Raw genomic sequence first — 14917 nt, 5'->3', positions numbered from 1 at the left:
CGTAGTTGAACTTTTTGGTGAAGGCACGTAGCCTGAGTCCCGGTTCAACCGTAGTTGAACTTTTTGGCGAAGGCGCATAGCCTGAGTCCCATATTGTGGGGTATTGAGTGCTGAAACTCGTTTTGGATTCGAGACCTTGAGCGGCTTATCCGTTGTCTTCCCAACCAGGGTATATAGGCTGTCTTGAGGCGACTCTCGGCTCGAGATATCTCCGTGCCGGTTTCTGACCGGAGCTCGTGTGCCTTACAGAGACTTTCCCTTAGGAAGGGAGGGGGAGGCTGCTTCTTCTTGTTTGCACCATCTGATAGATGAGAGACAGAGGAACTGGATCTTGATTCGAGATCTTCGAGTTCCATCGGCCTGATATGCCGCTTTGGCTTGTTTAAGCTGGGTTGTTCTTCCTTTTCCGGCGTTTCTTCCCTTTTGGTCTATGGAAGAACTACGCGATTTTGCTATGAAATCCCCACAGACGGCGCCAAAGTGTTCGCTCAAAAGTTATCACATATCTTATGAGTGCAAAACAATACAAATAAGTTACGGGAAAATCATAGCAAATCGTAATAATCCATTGGACCACAAGAAGGAAGCGAAAAGAGGTACTCAGGATTAGGGGGAGAAATATTAAAAGCCTTTATTGATAATATTGGTTTGGTCTGCCTCTCCATGAAGAGGTTCAGAGCCTTACAATGGTGTTTTCACTTCTCATAAGATGGATGTGTTTTTCTCTTCTCTCTCTCTCTCTCCATAGTGGTCAAGAAGCAGCCCCCTTTCTAGGACTTCCACTCTTAGTATTTATAGCTGTGAGCTTCGTGATCTGGCGATAAGTGGCCGTGACCACGTTGGGATCTCGCCTTTATGGTGGCGGATAGGCCATGGCCTTGTCGATCGAACCAGATGCGAGTTGAACATCGTCAATTCTGAGTGGTCGTGCCATTAATTAATCATGAATTAACTTAAAACGGGATTAGCCTCGTTAATTATCGTGGGGTCGAATTCTGACCCATACAGTATACATCCAAAGTTTGCAAGAAATAGACCAAGGAATTCACGCAAAAACGATCGCAAAGACGGTGCACTTGTACATTCATGGACAGTGCATTATTTCAACACATTGCGATAGTCAGTGGCTATTTTGTTGCAAAAGGAAGTGGCCTACTTGTGCAAGCATTGGAACTGGGCAGTGACTAGCAATTAAGAAGGCTATTATGGCAAGAACTGGCAATGGCCATTCATGATAAAGGCTATTCGTGCAAGAAACGGATTTCTCAAGCGGACATTAAGATTAACGGGCTTCATGGGCTAGTTTTTCTTAATAAATGCTACATTAGATCTCATGTGCTATCATTATTGAGTATTTTACTCAATTTTGATAGAGAAATTTTCATAAAGCACTATTTTTTAGTAGTAATTAGTCATTTATAAATACCGTTTGCTATATTACGGATTATAGATATCTTTTCTGTGGTTATAAGATGTATTTGATGTATTTAAGCTATTGTATTCATGAATACAGTAGCAAAAATAGGCGTGAATCAGGGAAGTCCAGCTAATCAGTTGTTGTATTCGAGTGTATTCGACTGTATTTATGGAGTAAAACGTGGGATTACAGCTGGACAAATTATTGTATTCGACTGTATTCACGGCGTGAAATAGGGGATTACACTATTTTTAAAACGGAAAGTGAATCAATTAACATAATAGACTCCTAATATAACTCAACAAACTCAATTATAACACATAAATTTTGTATTTTCAGTTATAAAAAAGATTCTCAACCGAAAAATACACCAAAAACATAGCAATCTTCAGAGAAATTATATAATACATCTGATACGTAAATTATATTAATTAAAAAAATATATGAATACATTCATGGCATATAGAGAGACAGTGAAAATAATAAAATACATAGAATACAACAGGATACATTGAAATACAATAAAAAAAAAGATAGTGAATACAATGAAATACATGGAATACAACGAAATACATTGAATTACAATGAAAAAAAGATAATGAAAATACAGCGTGATTCTTTAAAAATATATTGAAATATATTAACACAAAAACAAGTTGCTCAGCCCCGAAATCCGTCGTCTTTGTTCAAGAACAAACCCTAATTTCCGACGAATTCGCCGTCGAGCAAAAACCCTGAATGGAGACGGTTGTTGCTTTTATTAAAGCCTTCCGATGTGTTACCGACAAAACAATCAGATAACAATTTTCATTTCAGAAACCCTAAGGTAATCTCACATAGTTAAAGCAACTTGATGTTTACCGTCTTTTCTTTCTCTGTTGTTGCTACATTTGTTAAAAACTCGAGAAAAGTCAGCAGGTTTGTGCGTTAACTCGTTAACGAACAGAGGCAACAATCGTAGTTTTGTGGGAGAAGAGAGTAAAATGTATGCAAAAAGAGAGAGAATATGATTTGTGAAATTTATCGTGATTATGTGAGAGAAAATCTGAAAAGGGAGAGAGAAAAATATTAATTAGCGTATATGGTGCCTTAAGTGTAGGATATAACTATAATTAGATATTTTGCTATAAGGGGTAAAAGGTAGCTATATAATATAATTTTTTAAAATGATATTTATTTAAAATAAATAGGTCCTAAGCTTTTCTATAGGGTGTAAAATTTCCAATTTGATAATAGGTCATATGTAGTATTGCAAAGTTTTATTTTTTTATTTCTTAGGATTTCATGACACTTTGTTTGTCTTAATTTCATTATATATGTAAAACTAGCCTTAGGCTCTGTCTAGTAGATTGCTTAAAAAAAAACTCTTAATAGAGATATTTTCCCTGTTAATGATGTAAATTTGGATTAATCAAGCCAATGGGTAAGTATACCAAAGTGAACCCTTTTCCCTAGAATATAGAACCCTTTGGTAAGTGTACCAAAGGGCTAAGTGCACCAACAACCACTTTCGAATTGTTGTTTAAAATAGAATCATCATTTTCAATGTATTTATTTAGAATATAGCAAAAACTTAAGTGAGTAGCAGAGACCCGCTCTGTCTTTTTATTTGCGTAAGACGAAACATGTATTCTCGCTTTAATTTTTACTTGTTTCAGTAAAATTATTTATCATAATGTAAATATCAGGAATATATTTTTACCTATTATATATATATATATATATATATATATATATATATATATATATATATATATATATATATATATATATATATATAGAGCTACCGCAATAATAATGTTACTCGCTCATGTTCATATTGTCCGTCTTTTAAGATTTTCGTACACCCTTTAAGTCATATAATATCCTTTCACCTTTAAAGTGGAGCATTATTCTTAGTTATTTTCCAAATAATATCTCCTCAGAATAAATAGGAGCAGTGGCGTTGTCATGTTTGATTACATGGAGCATGGAGTTACCACAATAATAATGTTACTCGCTCATGTTCATATTGTCCGTCTTTTTAAGATTTTTGTATACCCTTTAAGTCATATAATATCCTTTCACCTTTAAAGTGGAGCATTATTCTTAGTTATTTTCCAAATAATATCTCCTCAGAATAAATAGGGGCAGTGGCGGTGTCACATACCACGGAGGGAATTCAATTGAATCCCCTTGGTGGAAACTTATATTTCGTAAATGTATAGGTTGAAATCTGTCTCAGTACTTAGTGCAAAGTAACATCACGAAAAGAATCAGCCGAGGTCAATCAAGAGATAGCGAGGCTCGTGGTCAGGGTGCAAATGATGGTCGATGTCGAGCACCGCAAAAAGAGCTGTAACTGCTAGTTTATTAGAATAGGATATTGAAGTTAATATTCCATTGGATATTCTCTGCATATGTACTATTAGGGTTTGTTAGGGGTATGACCCATATAAATAGAACAAAAGTCAATGAATGAGGGCATGTAATATTCGATTGATAAGAACAATTTTTAGAGGAAGATTCTTTCTCCCTAGTAAAAATACAAACTTTACCTTTTCATCAATATTCTTGCTCACATTATTCCATACTTTTCCATCAGATCCAAGAATAGTCTGAACATTCTATGATTTATCTGTCACTCATCATTGTCAGAAGGAACAATCATCTAGTTCATTTATTATTGGGTGAATCACTCCTCCTATTTTACTTAAATGTCATTTATATTTATTTATTGCTAGTTACTTCTTATTACACATGTCTCTTTAGATATCCATTTACTGTTATCCTTAATTCTCTGCATATATGTATACACGTTGGCCACATCCTCAGAGTTAGTATTTAGGGTAATTATCATTAACTAGGTTTAATCCTTCAATAAACAAATATAATCATATCAACCGAAAGTTAATACTTTTTGGTCAAATAATTTAGCGTCGTCTGTGGGGATTTCTTAGTTAAATTTTTAGCTACCTCTAGATCTATAGCTAACACGGACTGCTAGCGTAAAAAAAAGGGACAAGAACAAGATCCCCTTTCTTTGTATGCACGGATCTAATACGGTAGGTAACAGAGAAGAAAGAACGAGGATAATGGGTGACCTCACAACCAACCTCTTGAACATCATCAATGAGATTTCTGAAGCAGAGGACGAGGATACAACGCCCCATACCCCCCCTTCCCTAGGCGAGGCAGATCACCCCTTCTCACTGTAGCGTCACAAAATCTCTCGATAAAGGAGCTTCCACGTCTGTGGTGGAAGAGACGCCACTGGCAGTAAAAAAGCTCCTCGAGGCTTGGCTAACTAACACGCTAACCAGCATCCTCCATAAGCCCGCTCAGGATACGGTTGCAAAAAACGCAAGGACTTGCGCTATACCACCAGCGGACGAGTAGCGTGACCCGTTTCCTCCTCTAACGACAGGTATTACTCACAACGTCGTTAATAGTGCAGGTGACGACACCCTCGCAGTCATTTTGAAAAAGATGGAGGAAACGGAGAACGAGAACAAAGAGCTTTGGGACCAAATGGGAGAACAACAAGAAATGGACGATAAGATATCGGGTGCCCCAAAGCTCTTGAGAAAGAAAGATGCTGGTCGGTTTGTCGAGCAGCCATACAGTGATGACGCTGCCCGCATGCCATACCAAAGACCTTCAAAATGCCGCCCTACCTGAAAATATATGATGGTACGACCTATCTCGAAGACCATGTAACTCACTACGTCATCGCTGTGAAAGGCAATAATCTCGCCAAGGAACAAGTATCCTCCATTTTGCTGAAGAAATTCGGCGAAACCCTCACGGGAGGTGCATTAACATGGTATTCACAACTACTTGCGCGTTCCATTCAGACCTTCAAAGAAATGGCGGAAAAGTTCGTAACGGCCCATGCTGGGGCCAAAAAGCCTGAAGCAAGAGTAAACGACATCTTTGCTATCAAACAGTCTCCGGGAGAGGCATTGAGGTACTTTCTCGCCCATTTCAACCGAGTAAGGATGACCTTGCCGAATGTATCGGAAGGGATGACTGTTGCAGCTTTCCAGAACGGGCTGAGTAGAAATGGTTCAAGGGCAATGAGAAAATTATTAAGCCGGCTCTTGAAGTACCCCCAACTACTTGGGATGAAATACACAACGCATATTGTGTTGAGGTCCGAGCAGACGAGGACAACCTCAATGGGCCAACTCATCGATTGACCTCGGTACAAGCCGAATCCAGGAAAGATCAAAGAAATGATATCAGGAGGGACATCGTAGCTCCGCGACCCAACCGGAACGACATCTACCATATGTCAGAAGCACCATTGCGCCCTCCTCCCGCCACGAAGAGGGCCCACCCAGATCAAGGACAGGGACTCACCGAAACGAAAGAGGTATACCCCTTTAGTTATCTGCTCACAATTTTTGTGCGTCGCCTACAGAAATAGTTTACGCCTTGGAGAAGCTCGTAACGAAGGTAAAGTGGCCATAAAAGATGAGGTCAGATTCGAATACTAGAAAGTCAGATGCCCTTGCGAGTTCCACCAAGAACGTGGGCAAAAACCAAGGATTGCATCGCCCTAAGATAAGAGGTCGTAAACATTCTTCGACAGGGACACCTCAAAGAATTGTTGAGCGACCGGGGAAGGACCAACTTTGCCAGAGGACGCGAACAGCATCAGGGACCGCCGAAATCGCCCTTGCCAACTAACACTCTCCACATGATCATCGGCGACAGTGACGATATTTCTATCAACAACATGAAGTTCACTGCAACCCACAAGCTCAAACGGTCAATCACCCACAAATGGTATGACGAGCTCGAAGACAGTATCATCTTCGATAAGTCAGATACCGACGGTTTGGTTTTCCCTCACTATGACGCCCTTGTTAATATTTTATGAATTCTAGATATCGATGTGAGATGCATTATGGTAGACGATGGGAGCGGTGCGTGTATTATCTATCCTCGAGTACTTGCACAAATGAAACTCGAGGATAAGATAATGTCGTATTGTATCACACTAACGGGTTTTAACAATGCAGTTGAGCGAACATCTGGAGAAATCACACTCCCCGTCCTGGCTGGTGGAGGCACTCTGGAAACCACCTTCCATATCATGGACCAAGACACCGCCGCGTACAATGCCATAATAGGTTGACCATGGATACACACCATGAGATCCATCCCTTCCAGCTTATACCAAGTCATCAAATTCCCAACTCCCTTGGGATCTTCAGCATATGAGGGGAGCAACGCACATATCGAGAATGTTACAGTATTGCATTAGATTACGCGGTCACTCAACAAGTAAAGGACAGAGAAAAAGAGGCATAACAATCAACAGGGTTGAGGTCAATAGGTGATGATAGCGAGGACGTCATCAGAGACCCCGATACAGTCGAAGCCGCCGTTTCGACCATAGAAGACCTTGACCCCATCCAATAAGATAGCAATCACAACAAGAAAGCTTACATTGGCTGCAAACTTTACGAGCCAAGTAAGTTTCATCAATTCTTAACTACTAACACGGACTTGTTTACTTTTGGCCATGCAGATATGCTAGGCATTCCAAAGGAAATTGCCACACAGAAATTGAACGTTGATCCATTCCACCCCCCGGTGAGACAGGTTCGACGTAAGTTCAACTCCGTAATCAATGACGCAGTATGCAAAAAGGTCAAAAAATTACTGGAGAACGGCTTCGTCAGGGAGTCAAAATACCCCCAATGGGTCGCCAATGTGGTCATGGTGAAAAAGAAAAATGGGAAGTGGCAAATGTGCGTAGACTTTATAGATTTGAATAAAGAATGCCCCAACGATTCATTTGCATTACCTCATATCGACCAACTCATCGACGCAACGGCTGGGCACGAACTGCTGAGTTTTTTGGACGCCTACTTAGGCTATAATCAGATTCTCATGGAAGAGGAGAATCAGGATAAAACCACTTTCATCACGCATCACGGGACATACTACTACAGAGTCATGCCATTTGGACTGAAAAACGCAAGGGCAACGTACCAAAAGGTTAGTAACAAAGATGTTCAAAGACCAACTCGATAAAACGATTGAGGTCTACATAGACGACATGCTGGTCAAGTCCAAAAGGAAAGAAGATCACATCGACCACTTGAGAGAAACCTTTGACATACTCAGACAGTACGGAATGAAACTGAACCCTCAAAAGTGTGCATTCAGTGTGGCCTCAGGATTATTCTTAGGTTTCCTAGTGTCACAGCGAGGCATCAAGGTCAATCCAGATCAGATCAAAGCCATCGAAGGGATACCAGAGCACTTGACCACCAAAAAATAGGTTCAGAGTTTGACTGGCCGTCGTCACCCTCTCAAGATTCATCTTGCGATCAATGGATAGGTGTCACAAATTCTCCAGCGTGCTCAAGAAAGATAATGGCCTCCAATGGACTTCAGAGTGCGTTCAAGCCCTGAAGGAAGTAAAAACATACTTGTGATCACCACCACTGCTTTCAAAACTAGAGTCGGGGGAACGTCTCCTCGTCTAACTCACTGTATACGAAGTGATTGTGAGCGCAGTCCTGGTCCGAGAATGCAGTCTCCCATCTATTACATTAACAAAACATTAGTCGACGCCGAGACAAGATACCCTCTTCTCGAGAAATTGGCTCTGGCCTTAGCCGTAGCTTCACGAAAGCTTGGACCGTATTTCCAATGCCACCCAATCTCGTTCGTAACTACTTTCCCCTTAAGAATCATTTTGTATAAACCTGAGCTATTAGGCAGGTTGGCCAAATGGGCCATCGAATTGAGCGAGCATGATATCACATATCAGCCGCGAACAACGATAAAGTCGAAAGTACTTGTAGACTTCGTCGCCGATTTAAGCGCAAAAATAATGCTTGAAGTCGAAAAAGAAGCCTTCCATGCTTCTCCCCAAACAAAAGACCTCTGGGTCCTGTACACCGATGGCGTATCCAATGCGTCGGGATCCGGACTGGGACTCATATCGAAGTCCCCACCGGTGAAATGATTCACCAATCCATAAGATGCCCGGATATGACTAACAATGAGGCCGGGTATGAGGCCGTAATTGCAGGGTTAAGGCTGTCGCTTAAATATAGGGCAAAATGGTTGAGACTATGCTGCGATTCTCAACTCGTGGTCAATCAAGTCACGGGGACTTTCCAAATCAAGGAACACAGGTTATAAAAATACCAAACCGAAATATGCAAGTTGCTGCCCGAGTTTGATGAATATCAACTCGACTAGATCTCCTGAGCAAAGAATGACGAGGCAGACGGCCTCGCCAAATTAGCCGTAGCCACCAAAAACATTGCGACCGGACACAGAAGTGTAGTCCACCTTCTCAATTCATCGATAGATCTAATCGAGGTACGAACCATAAAACTAACTTGGGACTGGCACAACCGTCTTGTTACATACTTGTAGGACGACGTACTTCCAGTTGATAAAAAAGAGGCCAAGAAATTGCGGATGCAAGAAGCCAGGTACATTATCATTCACAATGACCTGTACAAGAGAACATATGGCGGCCCTCTAGCGAAATGCCTGGGCTCAAATCAAACACGACGCATCCTTGAAGAGGTCCACGAAGGCCACTGCGGAGCTCATTCCGGAAATCGGGCTTTGGTTAGATGCCTCATACGAGCAGGATATTACAAGCCCTCCATGAAAAAAGAGGCCGTAGATTTCGTGAAAAAATGCGAGCAGTGCCAAAAGTACGCCTCAATGATCCACCAAGCAGGCGAGCACCTCCACTCAGTCGCTTCCCCTTGTCGGTTCATCAAATGGGGAATGGACATTGTGGGCCCCCTCCCGGCGGAGCGAGGTAATGTACAATTTCTTTTGGTTTTAACTGACTATTTTTCTAAGTGGGTAAAAGCAGGAGCATTCGCCCAAATACGCGAACAGGAAGTGATCACCTTCATATGGAAAAACATCGTATGTCGTTTCGGCCTCCCCAAAGAGTTCAGTTGCAAATACGGACCCCAATTTATAGGAAAAATGGTGGCCGAGTTTTTTGAGAAATGGTACATTAAAAGAATACTATCAACACCGTATCACCCCGCAGGTAACGGGCAAGCAGAGTCCTTCAACAAATTGATACTGAACATCATGAAGAAAAAACTCGAAGACGCCAAGGGGCTATGGCTTAAATTACTACCAGAAGTACACTGGGCTTACCGAACAATGTCAAAGACGAGCACACGAGAGTTGCCTTACTCATTAGTCTATGGGACTGATGCTGTAATTCTGTCGAAGTCGGAGAGCCCAGTCAGAGATACTCCAGCGAGAGCGGGCCGAGGAATGACGAAAGCAGAAGGCAAGAGTTCGACGAAGTCGAAGAACGAAGGGATATGGCCTACATAAGAATGATCGCCCAAAAACAACAAGCATAATGCTATTATAACAAAAAGGTAAAGGTCTGACCAATCAAAGTCGGGGACTACGTGCTCAAAGCTAAAACACAAGCAAGCAAAGACCCGCAAGAAGGTAAATCGTGAACAAATTTGGATGGCCCATACAGAATCACGGCAACAGCAAACAAAAGGTCATTCCCACTAGAAATAATGGAAGGAAAGCTACTGCCAAACAACTGGAATATCACCCACTTCAAGTACTTCAACTTCTAAGAAAAAGCGTCCTCCAAGTAGTACTCTTTTTTCCCTCACTTGAGTTTTGTTCCAATTGGGTTTTCTCAAGGAGGTTTTTAACGAGGCGTCGAAGGGGACAGATCAACACATAAACGGCCCTCGACCATAGCTAAATATAGGTTATATTCGACCTCGCTCGAATCAACACCTAATCGGCCCTCGGCCATAACTAATTATAGGTTATATTCGACCTCATTCGAATCAACACCTAATCGGCCATAACTAAATATAGGTTATATTCGACCTCGCTCGAATCAACTCCTAATCCACCCTCGGCCATAACTAATTATAGGTTATACTGACCTCATTCGAATCAACACCTAATCGGCCCTTAGCCATAACTAAGTATAGGTTATATTCGCTAGGTCGAGTTAACACCTAACCGACCCTCGACCATAAATAAGCATACGATATGTTCGACCTCGGTTTTAAATTAGCATCCACTGGCCCTCGGCCATGATCAAACTTGGATTTTGTTTCGACTTCGTTCGAACTAACGCTAGCTGACCTGAAGCCGTAATCAAACTAAGGATGTATTCAACCCTATTCAAGCCAAGTGATTACGACTAGGAAAATCAAGACAACCAGACAACGAAATCAAAGAGCATACAAGCAACGAACCGAAGAAAAAGAATCAGGTACAAATAACAAAACTGATATCTCATACTTTTAGAATATTCTTTATTCAAAGGCTCGAAAAGACACCCACAAAAATGAATAAGTGTACGGCAAAACAAAAGTAAGGAAAAGAAAAACTACTGATCGCCGCCAGGCCCAACATCGTCATCTGCCCCTTCACCATCACCACCACCCTCAAGATACTTGTCCTCATACTAGGCGTCCTCTTCGATTCAATCAACGCCCCTATCGCCCTCATCATCATCGACCTCCGGTGTAGTAGGTTCATAGCCGCAAGCGACTCGAGCTCTGCGCGCCTTAACACTAGCATCCTCGAAGACAGATTCTAAAATGGTTCCCGCCCTCATCAGGTCTCTAATATATCTAGATGGGCCTCGGCGTGAATCCACTCCTCATACAAATCTCGGGGAACATTAGGAAAACCAGAAGTACGAGAAGAAGACGGCCGAGCTAGTAATTGGGCCTTCTCGGCTTCAAGAATGGAGACTCGATCACAAAGGGTAGAAACCTCTCTCTCTAATTCTCCGATCCGTTCATCAAGCTGATCCTCTTTAAGCCTCGCCGTCTCTAAGGCACTTTCTCACTCGGAACGAAGAACACGGATCACGATCTCCAAAGCCTCCGCCTTCCTTATAGCCCCAGACCGAGCTAACTCCACCTTCTCAACGACCTCGACACACAAAGCATCCGTTTGAATTGACATTCTTCGAGCTCGGCACGTGATAAGTGGGGATTTTGACTACTTATTAGCACCTTTTTACTTTTGTTTTAGTCCAAAAGTATTTAATTGCATTCCCGAAAACTAATGAAATATGCTTAATTGCAGGAGTATCGAAAAATGAGCCACAATGATGAAATCCAACTCAAAAAGAAGTGATCTGAACTCAAGGACAAAAATCAGGCACAAAGGCCCAAGTGCAGACCGCAGATTTCTATCTGCAACCGCAAAATGTGAAGGAAGTCTGTCAGAGACCAAGTGCAATGTGCGGACCGTATAATTATTGTGCGGCGGCAGAAGCTACCCAAGAGTAGAAATTCAGAGAGTATGCATATAAAGTTCAAAGAAAGTGCGGACCGCACGATTATTGTGTGGCCGCAGAAGTCAGCCACGCGGTCGCACTCAGAAATGTGCGGTCCGCAGAAGGGCCCTGTGCGGCCGCACCAGGATTTGTGCGAACCGTAGAACATTGAAGACGAGGCCGCATTCCCGAATTGTGCGACCGCATATCCAGCTCCTATCAAGATTGAAGAAAAGTATGGACCACACATGGAATTGTGCGGTCGCAGAACCTCCGAAAGGGCAATTTTGTTTGAAATTTCTAGCTTTGTATAAATATACTAGTTTCGTGAAATTAAGTCAAGTTTTGAATATTGGAACTCATGTAGCCGTTTTTCCTTACTGCTTTAGGCAACTTTAGCTTACTTAGGTAATTTAACATTGGATTTTTGTCTTTTAATCTTTTAATATGAGTTTTATTATCTTTTCTTCCTTGTTTTCTTCTATACCCATTATGAGTAGCTAGATTTTAACTAGGGTTGTGACCCAACCCTAGTGTGTAAACCTAATGGGTGTTTGATTTATGGCTTGTTTATGGTTGGGTATTTATTATTTAGCCTTGTTCTTACTTTTTATTCTAGAATTAATGGTTGCAAATATTAGTTCATGCCTATTTGACTTGGTCTCTACTTGAGAAAGGGAGACTTAGTCTAGGAAAACTTTGCTAACAAGAATTTCGGATGAAATCAGGAGATTGATAGTCCCAATTAAAGGGTTGAACCTAGAGATAGTAAAACCCGACTTGAGCATTTTATCAACTGTTTGGGTCAATACCCGTTTGGACTTGAGAAAGCCAAATTGGGCAAAATCACTCACTTACCGAGAGGTATTGAGTGTTGATAGCTATAGTACACCCCGACCAACAAAACAAGCTTTAAAGTTTACAACCCGTTAGGCAAACAGCTAGGTGAAGGTCATAGCTCTAAGCCTTTTACATTATTTGAAAACAAAAACAAAAACATAAAGTTTCAATTATTTGTATTGCAATCTTAGTTTAATTTAGACCTAGAAACAACCATATTTGTGGAAGTGTAATCTAAGATAGTTCAAACTCATTCACCATAATATAAACTCCTAATTCCCATTCATATAGCTCCCTGTGGAATTCAACCCCGGCTTTTAGTTGGGTATTACTATTGCATCTATCGTTTCATAACCTCGAATAGAGGTGTGACTTGGACGAGATCAATTTTGTGGCGCCGTTGTCGGGGAGCTAAAATTAGCTATATATTTGGTTTTGTGTGTGAGTTGTCTTCTTTTCCTTCCGCGTTACTAATATTTTTGGTGAAACAATTGTAGGTGAACAATGGCTCTCAACAACAATGATCTTCTTGGAAATATTCCTATGGGGGATATGGACGTGGAATATGACCAAGTTGAAGAGGTTCCTCTTGAACCTCAAGCAAATAGACGAGGCCGACCGCCCCAAGACAACGTTCCCGTTCCCCCTACCTCCACAAAGAGCGGCTCCACAACGGGTGCTGCCGAATGAAGGGTATGCAAGTGCCATAGTCACGCCCGCATTAGGGCGGGCAACTTTCAAATCACAAATGTTATGCTCACATTTCTAGAGCAACAGGGATTCTTCACCGGGGCTCCGAATCAATATGCGTACAAACACTTGAATGGGTTTGTGGACACTTGCTAGGGGAGTAAACAGACGAACGTCTCCTAGTATGCTTTGCGGTTGAGATTATTTCCTTTCTCTCTAAGGGCTAAGGCCTTGGATTAGTTGGAAAGGTTGCCAGACCATTCCATCCATACATGGGATGAATTGGTGGAGAAATTTATTTTCAAGTTCTTTTCTCCCGGGTATATGGCTACTCTTAGAGACGAGATTCTAGCATTCAAACAAGAATCCAATGAGCCTTTGCATGAGATATGGGAGAGGTACCGAACTATGGTGAAGAGTGCCCAAACAATGACATGACGGAGCTATGATTCAACAAACTTTCTATAGGGGGATCAATACTACCAATCAATGCGTGGTCAACCAACTTGCCAGTGGAAATTTCATGACAATGCCGTATGCGGAAGCCTGTGAGATTGTAGATTAAATGGCGGATACTTCATCGTCATGGCAAAGTAGAGAAAATGTTCCTCAAGGTGATCCAAATTTGATTCACTTGCATAAAGAATTGCATGATCATGGGCAAGCAATTGCCGAATTGACCACCACAATGAATCAACTAGCCAAGGCTCAACTTCAACAAGTGCAAGGTGCTAAGAAAGTCAATGCAATGGAGGGAGTTAGTATGATGGTAAATAAGAGAAGGCAAAAGGGTCCTCAAGTGCAAAACCGTGTGGAAAATTTTGTGCAAGATGATAGTGGGTTTGATCAAGATGAAACTTACAATGACAAGAGGAGGAAGTATATATGTGAACAACTTCCAAGGGCAAAGAAACAACTCTCAGGGCCCGAATCAACAACAATGGCGACCTCAAGGAAATCAAGGTAATTGGAATTCAAACAACTAAGGTAATTGGAATTGTGGTAACAACCAAGGGAATTGGAACGATCAAAACAATCAAGGAAATTGGAATGGTCAAAATAACCAAGGCAATTGGAGTGACAATAGTCAAGGATATTGGGGAGGCAACAACCAAAGAGGGTGGAACAATAACCAAGGGAATCGGGGGTAGGGCTTTCGAAGGCCCTCGATGTATCAACAACCGAGCAACCTGCCTCCCTATCCTTCTCAAGGTAAAAGTTCTTCCAACATTGAGATGGGACGAATTGAGAACATGTTCAAACAAATGATAGAGAAGGATTCCGACTTTGATGCTCAACTAGCCTCTCACAACACTTCAATTCGCAATTTGGAAGTTTAATTGGGGCAAATATCGCAAGCTTTAAACACTCGTTCTAAGGGGGCACTACCAAGTGACACGGTGGTGAACCCAAAGGGTGGGAACAACACGGGACATGCCATGACCGTTACTACAAGGAGTGGAAAAGGTGGGGATGCAACCACCTCAAGCCAAAGGAAAATTGTGGATGATGAGCAAGTGGTACAAGAAGATGAGATGCCGAGCAATGAAGTGCAAGCAAATGATGAAGTGAGGATTGATATTGATGACAATGTGGAGGAGACTCATGAGGAAGTGAACCTGTCTAAGGAGCACATTGTTGACATATCGAAACCGGTAGTGCCAAAGGCTAAGGCACCCATGCCTAGGCCTCCT

The sequence above is a fragment of the Nicotiana attenuata genome, chromosome 6, assembly GCF_001879085.1.
Source record: "Nicotiana attenuata strain UT chromosome 6, NIATTr2, whole genome shotgun sequence".
In the NCBI taxonomy this organism is placed as follows: domain Eukaryota; kingdom Viridiplantae; phylum Streptophyta; class Magnoliopsida; order Solanales; family Solanaceae; genus Nicotiana; species Nicotiana attenuata.
This window is presented reverse-complemented; position numbering follows the sequence as displayed.